Raw genomic sequence first — 9,719 nt, forward strand, 5'->3', positions numbered from 1 at the left:
ACTGTAGGTGCCTGCGCAGGGGGAGCAGGGGCAAAACCAAGCGACGGGGAAACGGTCAGTCGCAGCCAAATGGGCACGAAACCCCCCCATGCGCCGCGCCGAGTGGTACGGCCGGGCCCCCAAACCTTGCAGTCTCACTTGCGGGTGAGATAATCTGGTGGTTGTGGAGATGGGTTTTGTGGGTGGGTGTTCCTTGAGCCTATGGAGCAGTCCTTTAGATGGAGTCTAATTTCTTGCGAACTTTCTGGAAACCTACCATTCTCACCATCCCAATTCCCGGAGGGCTCAGGGTTTCTGAAGCTTCGAGAAAAAGCCCCAATTCAACAGGTATATATTTAGTATGAATGTAAATATCCGTCTCCCAAATCTTGCAGCAGTTTGCCTTTGACCTCAGACAATTCACCCTCCATGTTAGATCAGATCGATACCAACGTGCGTTTTTAGTTGACTGCCTAGAATGAAACAATGTGGAGGATAAACGGTATTGCATTAGTAATGCTGATGTAATGTGGCTCCCGGGGAAGAATTGGTTGGTCATGGGGAAGCTATAGAAACCTGGCATGTGTGACCCTAATGTAAGACAGAGAGGAGGCAGGCGGTCGGAGACTTTAGGACGCAGATCCAGGGAAAAGAAAGGTATGATTTCGAGAGGAGAGTGTGTAAAAGAAAACGTATTTTTAAAAGAGTGGGAGGCTTTGAAAAATAAGATTCTGAGCTCACAATGGAATATTCACAGCGAAGGAGAAAGAGAATGGCAGCTGAAGGAAAGGCTGTTCTCTAATGAGCGCAGGTGGGGCTTGTTTTTCCTACAGCATGTGCAAAAGATGGAGAGAAAAAGCATATGCAGAAGAATGGATAAGAAGAGGGACAAAGATCTGAAAGAATAGTGTCAGGAGAGCTAAAACTCAGAATGAAATGGGGCTTGCAGAAATGCTAAGGAAGCAAGAAGGTTGTTTGAAAATGCTCATAACAAAATGATATGGAGGAAGAACAGACCTACTGTTTAGTGGAGTCCCGGTTAATAGATGGCAGGGATAAGAGAGGGAGTCTACTTTTTTTTTTTTTTTTTTTTTTGAGTTATTACCTCTACAGTGTCTCAGTGGACAGATCTATTGCATGTCCTCTCACATAATGCTTAGAGGATCCAGTGAAAAAACTCTTCCTAGTCCAACTTTACAAATTAGAATTCTGGCTTAGAGAAGTCAATTTGTTTCTGATCACAAAGAAAAATGAAACAAAAGTAAAGCCTAGTAAGTTGGGCACTAAGAGTCCGTTCTCTCTCCAACTTAACATTCCATTCCACTTCTATCTTCTCCCATTTTTACCATCAGAAATATGACCTTCACCCAGAAAAATGAGAGAGAAACATTAGGAAGAAGAATCTAATGGGTGAATTTTATGATTTGTAAATGACGCCTCAACAAGTTTTTTTTTTGTTATTGTTGTTGTTTTGTTTTGTTTTGTTTTGTTTTGTTTTTTTTAAGAGGAGACTACTTGAAAGCCAAGACAGGTGAATAGTTCACGTGGCTATGCTGAATGAGTTCTTGCCTTTAGACAGAGATGAATTACATCTCAGTTAACTTTAGTTATTCAGCAAATGCTGATTAAGTATCTACTATGTGATGAGCACTGAGCTTAGAATTGGGGATATAAAGGTGAACACGGTAAATAAACTCAAAACTTCCAATATGGAGATTTTATACGAGTGATGTGAAAGCAATCAGAACTCAGGAGCCCCTCACCTCGTGTGGAGAATCAGGAAGGCTTCCCAAAGGAAGTGATGTTTAAGATAAGGGCTGATGGACTCAGACAATTTAGCATGTGACAGTTATTACCAAATAAATAGTAAAAATGATCATGAAAACAGTAGAGAAATCTCTGTGAAAGGCACTTATTCAATCACACCATATATATATAATATATATAATATATATAATATATATTAGTTTTTATTTACATATATATGAGAAATGTATTATATTTATTTACATATTATATATAAAATATATATTTGTTTATATATTATATTTATTTGTATAGAGATATATATAGATATCAAGGGCCTACTCTGTGCCAGAAAGCATCAGAGCGATAAATACAACAAACAAGGAGATGCCAGAGAGAAGACAAAAACAAACCTTATCCTGATCTTTAATAAAAGGGGGGAGTGTATTGCTGAAACTGCAGGCCGGGAGATTTGATGTCAGTCTTCAGTAAAATTCTAGGGGTCTTAGGAGAAATAGAATGATTGCATTTAGAACAAGTTATGCCAACCAGCACTTCTTTTGGAGTCACTGACTAGAACAGGCAAAACATTCCCCATTGTATTCTTCATGCTGCCTGGGTTTGCAACAATTGATATCATAGTTGGAGGGGTTTTGTAACTTAGTTATTCTACCTGGGAAAAAAGTGCTGCTGAAGGGAGTCATTTCTACCTGCAGCCACCTGGCAACATTTTAACCCTTTTGCAGCATAGACAAAGTGTGTGCATGCAAGTAAACATAAACAATCTAAAAGGCAGAATTATGAGATTTAGAAAAACGAGTTAAAAATAAACAATGACATTTAATAGAGATTTTGGTGATGATGGTACGCTCTTATGAATATACCAAAAAACTTTGAATGGGTGACTGTGTCTCAATGAAGACTCAGTAGAGATATGTGTGCAGCTCTGCGTGCCAGTTATCATGGTACAATTGATCTTTATATTCATTTTTTCCTTTTTTTATTTACCAGAGTCTATGGTTACAAAAGTATGTAATAATATGGAAAAATATCAATTGAAAAGTCAGCATTTTAATTAAACTCACTCAAAAATGAATGTACAAAGGTAGAAAAACTTTTTTTTTTTTTTTTTTTGGTGACAGAAAAGTATTTAAAAAAATCAGTTAAACACATGGGGTAAACATGGAGTAGACCTGTTATAGATGGAGAAACAGAATCAGTGAATGAATAAGTCAGCTTTCATAAATAAAGATGCCATTTCTGGTTCACCAGCAGCAGGCTTTTTTTTTTTAAATCATAAGTATTATTTTTCTGGCAATAATGAAGATTTGGGATGGACCCTTTAAAAACTACCTTCTAATAATTCTGATGACTAATAAAACAGAAACTCAAATATCCTTGGCAGGTCAGTTCTGCACTGTTGTGGGAGTCAGTCCTGAAGGCTCAGCCCAAGTTTAGTCCTCCAGCACTTCCAGTGGTTTTGTAAGTACCAAATTCCCTGTATTAAATCCCTTTCTATTTAAAATACCTAGAGAAGTGTTGCCTGGGTGGCTCAGTCATTAAGCATCTGCCTTCAGCTCAGGTCATGATCCCTGGGTCCTGGGTCCTGGTCCATGTCAGGCTCCCTGCTCAGTGGGGAGTCTGCTTCTCCCTCTCCCTCTGACCCTGTTCCCTGCTTGTCCTCTCTCTCTCTCTCTCTCTCAAATGAATAAATAAAAAACCTTCAAAAAATAAAATATCTAGAGTAGTTTGGGGCTCCTATATTAGCATACTTCTATATTTTAGGTGAATCAAAAATGTAATAGTTATTTGTTTTAATACCCATCAGAGAAGCTATGTGTTTTTGTATGTGTATATAATTAGAATATCAAGTTTGTGGTTTTATCCATGTGAAATCTATGGGCAAGTCTAACGTATAACATAAGCAAGTTGTATCATTGGTCTATAAGGATCTGGCAAAAATCACAGGAGTCATTCACAAATCTCAACAATACAAAACCTCTGCTCTAAGGACAAGAGTCTTGCTAGTTGAAGGGGTAGATTACACCATGTGTTTATGAAGGCAGGATACTCAAACACGGAAGCAGTACTTCCCAAATATTTTGAGAATATTCTACATATTCTGCAGAAGTTACTCAAGGAGGGAGGTGAGGAAGGAAGGAAAACTAGCCTTGTTTGTTATACAGAGGACATTGTGTTGGTCATCCTCATCGACTCCTCATACCAATTCTCTGCTGTCCTTGTTGATTTTACAGATAAGTAAACTGAGGCCTCAGAGAAGCTGTTACCTGCTAAAGTTCACACAGCTACTGAGTGTCTGAGTCTGCGTTTCAACCCAACTTCATTTGATTTCAAAATTTGCGCATGTTCAACTCTTCTGCCTGATCCCATCTACGGACCACCCCTAGGACCTTGGCCATGACCGCCAGAGATAAGGATGAAGCTCAGGCACTGAGAAGAGCTGAAATGATTCCTGCAATGTCCAGGGCCAGAGCAGGTCACCTGATAAGGTCATTCCTATAAGCTTTGCTTACTTTCAGGTCTACAGATCTAGCTTGAATTTATAATTAGCATGACATTAATAATTGACAGAGTACTTCCTCAACATTTTTAAACTTACTTGACAGTTCCCCTGCCAATAATATGTCCCCAGAAGTAAGATTCTGACATCCAGAGATTTTTAAGTTAAGAATAACACCAAAAGGGGCACCTGGGTGGCTCAGTGGGTTAAGCCTCTGCCTTCGGTTCAGCTTATGATCTCAGGGTCCTGGGATCCAGACCCACATCGGGCTCTCTGCTCAGCAGGGAGCCTGCTTCCCTCTCACTCTCTGCCTACGTGTGATCTCTCTGTCAAATAAATAAAATCTTAAAAAAAAAAAAAAGAATAACACCAAAAAAGGTGATGTATAATGCAAAGAAACTACCCCGCTTATTTCCCATGGCAAAGTCAATTTCCCTCCTGTTTTCCTAAAAACAGTTCATTCATTGGGTTATCACAAGTATATCAGAAGGAAGAAAGACAAATGTAAAGGAGGAGAGTTCATGTTCTCATTGACTTACACCTTCCAGGTATACATGCATTCACTCAACAGATTTTTTTGAGTATATACTATGTGCCGACACTACACTAGGCTTACCTGGGTTGGGAGCAGTTTTAGCAGGTAATAGACACAAGGCGTGAGCCATGTTTCCTAGCTTTTTAAGATAAATCATCAATTTAAAGCTGTTTCTCAAGAGAGTAGGAGGGGGACCCAGTACACCAAATATATTGATCGATTATAAGGCATTTTCCTTTTAAAAATGTTTAAACATGAAATACATGTGCATCTTAGAAGCAGGGACATGGTCTTTTGTATTAAGCTCTTCACATCCAATCTGTGGTCAGTTTGCACTCAGTCTCCTCGACAGTGAAGTGAAGATTTCATGAACTCTGAGATTTCTCTTAGCCCAGCATACTAAGGACCTTGAGCAGCAGAAAATAAAAGATACATAGAGCAAATCATATAAAAGTTTGGGTTAAGTCTCCCTTCATCTCTAGTTCTTTAGCTGTTAGACATTTTTAATGTCACTAGAATACAATAAACAAGATTGTTCAGTTAAAATCAGCTTCTGAAGTGTCCTTCAGACCCATTTGTTATCTGTTTCCTCTTACCAGGAGATTATTATATGAAGAATATGATAAGCAGAAAAATTTAAGTCTATAAATATACCAGGAAGAGATGTTTTCTTGAGAACACTGCTGAGTCTTAACCTACCAAGCATTTTTTTCCCCCAGAATCCTTAGCGTGAACCAATCAATATATAGATGCTTAGTGTCTTGGTCTTACTTGGACACTGAGCTTCCATGGCCTAAGCATATGAAGCAATAAAAAAGGAACATCTGAACAAGTCAAATTGGAAAAATAACCAAAAACCCTCAACCCCAAACCATAAGACACTCTTCATCATAGGAACCAAACTGAGGGTTGCCAGAGGGGAAAAGGGTGGGGCAATGGGGTAACTGGGTGATGGACATTGAGGAGGGCACATGATGTAATGAACACTGGGTGTTATATAAGACTGATGGGGGGGCGCCTGGGTGGCTCAATGGGTTAAAGCCTCTGCCTTCAGCTCAGGTCCCAGTCCCAGGGTTCTGGGATCCAGCCCCACATCGGGCTCTCTGCTCAGCGGGGAGCCTGCTTCGTCCTCTCTCTGCCTGCCTCTCTGCCTACTTGTGATCTCTGTCTGTCAAATAAATAAATAAAATCTTTGAAAAAAAAAGATACAGAACATTAAAAAAAAAAAAAAAAAAGACTGATGAATCACAGACCTGTACCTCTGAAACCAATAATACATTATATGTTAGTTAATTTTTAAAAGTTTAAAAAAAAACCCTCAAGCCATAAATCCACCATCCTAAGAAATTTAAAGTTTCATTTCTCCACATATTCCTCCCAGTACTTAGTCATTTATGTAACCAACTCCACTGGGTTCCCAGCCGGAATTTATTCTCTTCCTCCTTCCTAACTAACTGGCTGCCCACTGTTCTAACCCCAGCTCCACTCTGCTTTCTCAGACCCCAGCTCAAATCTATTTTCCTTTGCGGGAGATTGATAGGAGAGGAGGAGATGGGAGGACTGTCCTTGAGGATCTTTGTTGCCTCTTGGCAGACCAGCATTATTTCAAAAACTGTGTTCTACGCAGTGTATCAGTAGACCTTCAGCGCAAGAGCGCCTCAGAGCACTAGGTCAGCCATAATGCCAGAAGCAGATATCCTGTTTGTTTCTTTTTCTCAGCTGTGAAACTTTCCCCAGAAGCCCCTACTCCTTGAAAACTGCTCTTATGAAAACTGACCAGAACTGAGCCTTAGGCCTACCTCAGTAAGGGGACTCTGATCGCCTAGAGAGTGGGAAGCACATTGTATGTCAAGAAGGAGAAAAGAAATCCACGTGTGGGACGCCTGGGTGGCTCAGTTGGTTAGGCGTCTGCCTTCGGCTCAGGTCATGATCCCAGGGTTCTGTGATCAAGTCCCACATCAGGCTCCCTGCTCAGTGAGGAGTCTACTTCTCCCTCTCCCACTTCCCCTGCTTGTGTTCCTGCTCTCACTGTCTCTGTCAAATAAATAAAATCTTAAAAAAAAAAAGAGAGAAAAGAAATCCACATTGTATCTCAAAAAGGACAAATTGTGAGGCACCTGGGTGGTTCTGTTTGTTAAGTAGCTGATTTTGATTTCGGCTCAGGTCATGATCTCAGGGTCATGGGATCCAGTCCTGCATCTGACTCCAGCTGGGTGTGGAGCCTGCTTAGGATTCTCGCTCTCTCCCTCTGCCCCTTTCCCCCACCCCACCCCCATAGCATGCTCTCTCTTTCTCTCTGTCTCTCTCAAAAAAGGACAAATTGAAGAAATACATTTATCTCTGAAAGAAAATAGAGAAAGAAATCTGTGCTTAAATATAGGCAATGAAACTGCAGAAAACCATGAACAAAGAAGGATTTTAGAATCAGCCATAAAGAAACCATAAGTGAAGATGGCACCAGTCTCCTCCACAGCAACCCAGGAAGCCAAAAGACAGTGGAGTAATATACCTTTAAAATGTTGAGAGAAAATAACCATCACCCTTGAATTTCACATTCAGCAAAACTATTTTTTCAAAACAAAGGTGAAAAAATTACATACAAACAGAAGCTGAGTTGACTACCTAGAGAACTGTATAAAAGGAACTTCTAAGGGATATAATTTTTAAAAAATGATCCAGTAGGGATGCCTGGGTGGCTCAGTCGGTTAGGTGGCTGCCTTCGGCTCAGGTCATGGTCCCAGGGTCCTGAGATCGAGTCCCGCATTGGGCTCCTTGCTTGGTGGGGACCTGCTTCTCTCTCCCCCTCTGCCTGCTGCTCTGCCTGCCTGTGCTCGATCTCTCTCTCTCTCAGTCAAATAAATAAAATCTTAAAAAAAAAAAAAAAAGATCCAGTAGATGGTCTGAGAAAAAATAGCTAAATAAATAGTTAAAATAATATTAAATTAAAATAATATTAAAATAACATTCAGGGAAGGCATGTATGGAAACCCAAATAGATTTATGTATAATAATATCTAGTGTATAGTATTAGTGAAAAGAATAGCAGTAAAATACTCTTCTTCATAATAATATACATGATGGGAGAAAGTGAAACGAGAGTAAAAGCATTCCGATGTCCTTTTATTATCCTGACTGAAGTTAAAAATTGACTTTAGACTTTGTTGAGTGAAATAGTCGTGATAACATCCCAAGGGAAATCAATAAAGAAAAGAAAGATATATAAATCCAAATGACTAGAGAGAAATAGAATAAAGAAAAAAATACATAAATTCCCAAAAAGGCAAGATAAGAGAAAACCCAGAAAATCCAGGACAAATAGGATTAACAAGGTAAGATAGCAAAAAGTCCAAATAAATCATACTAAATATAAATGACTAAACTTAGATGTTTTATCAAATTAGATTTTAAAAATCTAGATAATGTGCTATTTTTTAAAAAATGATTTTATTTCTTTACTAGAGAGAGAAGAGGGCATGGGTTGGGCGGGGCGGGAAGGGTAGACGGGAAAAGCAGACTCCCCACTGAGCAGGGAACCTGACATGCGGCTCAATCCCAGGACCCTGGGACCTTGACCTGAGCTGAAGGCAGACACTTAACTGACTGGGCCATCCAGGCGCCCCTAGATACATCCTATTTTTGAGAGACATGCCGAAAGTATAAGGATATGCCAAGATAGAAATTAAAAGAAGGGAAAAAGTTTCCCAGGAGAAACATTAAACAAAGAAACCTAGTAGGACCATATTAACATCAACATTAGCAAACACATTGTTAAGCAAAGGCATTATTAAAGATGGAGGCCATTGTTATGATTACTTAATTCACCAGGATGATATAATGATATACTGAGCCATGGACACAGGTCTTCCGGGTATCCCTTCACAGACCCCCTCTAGGGAGCAGAGGGGGAAACCCTGAAGGCACTTCTACCCAGGCTGACCCAGAATTTTTCCCTTAGTAGCCCTTCCCCCTTGTCCTCACTGGGACCACAGAATCAATCAAACTGCTCAAGTCTTGTTCCGGGGCTCCCTCAATAGTGGGCTGACCTCCACATCTGCACTGATCCAGCAACTTTGATCAGGGTGCTGTCCCATGCAGGGAAAATGGAAGGGAGGAGTCTGCACTCTTTCCACTTTAGCCTCTTGCTTGTACCTTGGCATTAAGTGAAGAAGGGCTTAGTTCTTTCATTTTTGGCACATTGCTTTAATCAGTTCCTCCGAAACCTAGCAGCTTGCTCTCTCGCTCTCTCTCTCCCCAGTCTCAGCTGGCAGAGCTTCTGACATGTAAAAGAATAAATAAATTCTTTTTGAACCCTACAGCTAATAGTCTTAATCTAATGGATATATACAAAACTCTGTTCCCGACCATTTTAAAATGGGCATTGTTCTCAAGTGTTCATGGAGCTTTTAAAAACGTTGGTTAAATGCCTCGTCATAAAGCATGACTCAACAAATTTTTGTAGAATCAGTACTATGCAGATAATGTTTTCTAATGGCAATGCAATGAATTCAGATACCAGCAATAAAATGACAAAGGAGACCTATGAAACTAATTTTGGATATTAAAATATGCTTTTTGGTAAATCATTGCTCAAAGTAAGTCATTAATTGAAATCTGAAAATATTTAAAACTGAACAGTATTAAAAGTGGAAATATAAAAATTTATGAGATGCAATGAGAGTGTTATTTGAGGGACATTCATAACATTAAATGCTTATATTAGAAAAGAAGAAATGTGGAAAATTAGTGAGCTCAGGATCCAACTGAAGAAATTAGAAAAATAAACTTGAGGTGAGTAGAAAAAAGTAGATAATAATGAGCAGAAATAGATGATATAGTAAAACACAGTAGAGATGACTAAAAAATGTTTTTAAGAGATTAATAAAGGAGGGAAATAGAGATGATTAAAAAATTTTTAAAGAAGATTAATAAGGGAGGGAA

This window comes from Enhydra lutris, unplaced genomic scaffold (genome assembly GCF_002288905.1).
Source record: "Enhydra lutris kenyoni isolate GAN:26980312 unplaced genomic scaffold, ASM228890v2 scaffoldscaffold21, whole genome shotgun sequence".
Classification (NCBI taxonomy): domain Eukaryota; kingdom Metazoa; phylum Chordata; class Mammalia; order Carnivora; family Mustelidae; genus Enhydra; species Enhydra lutris.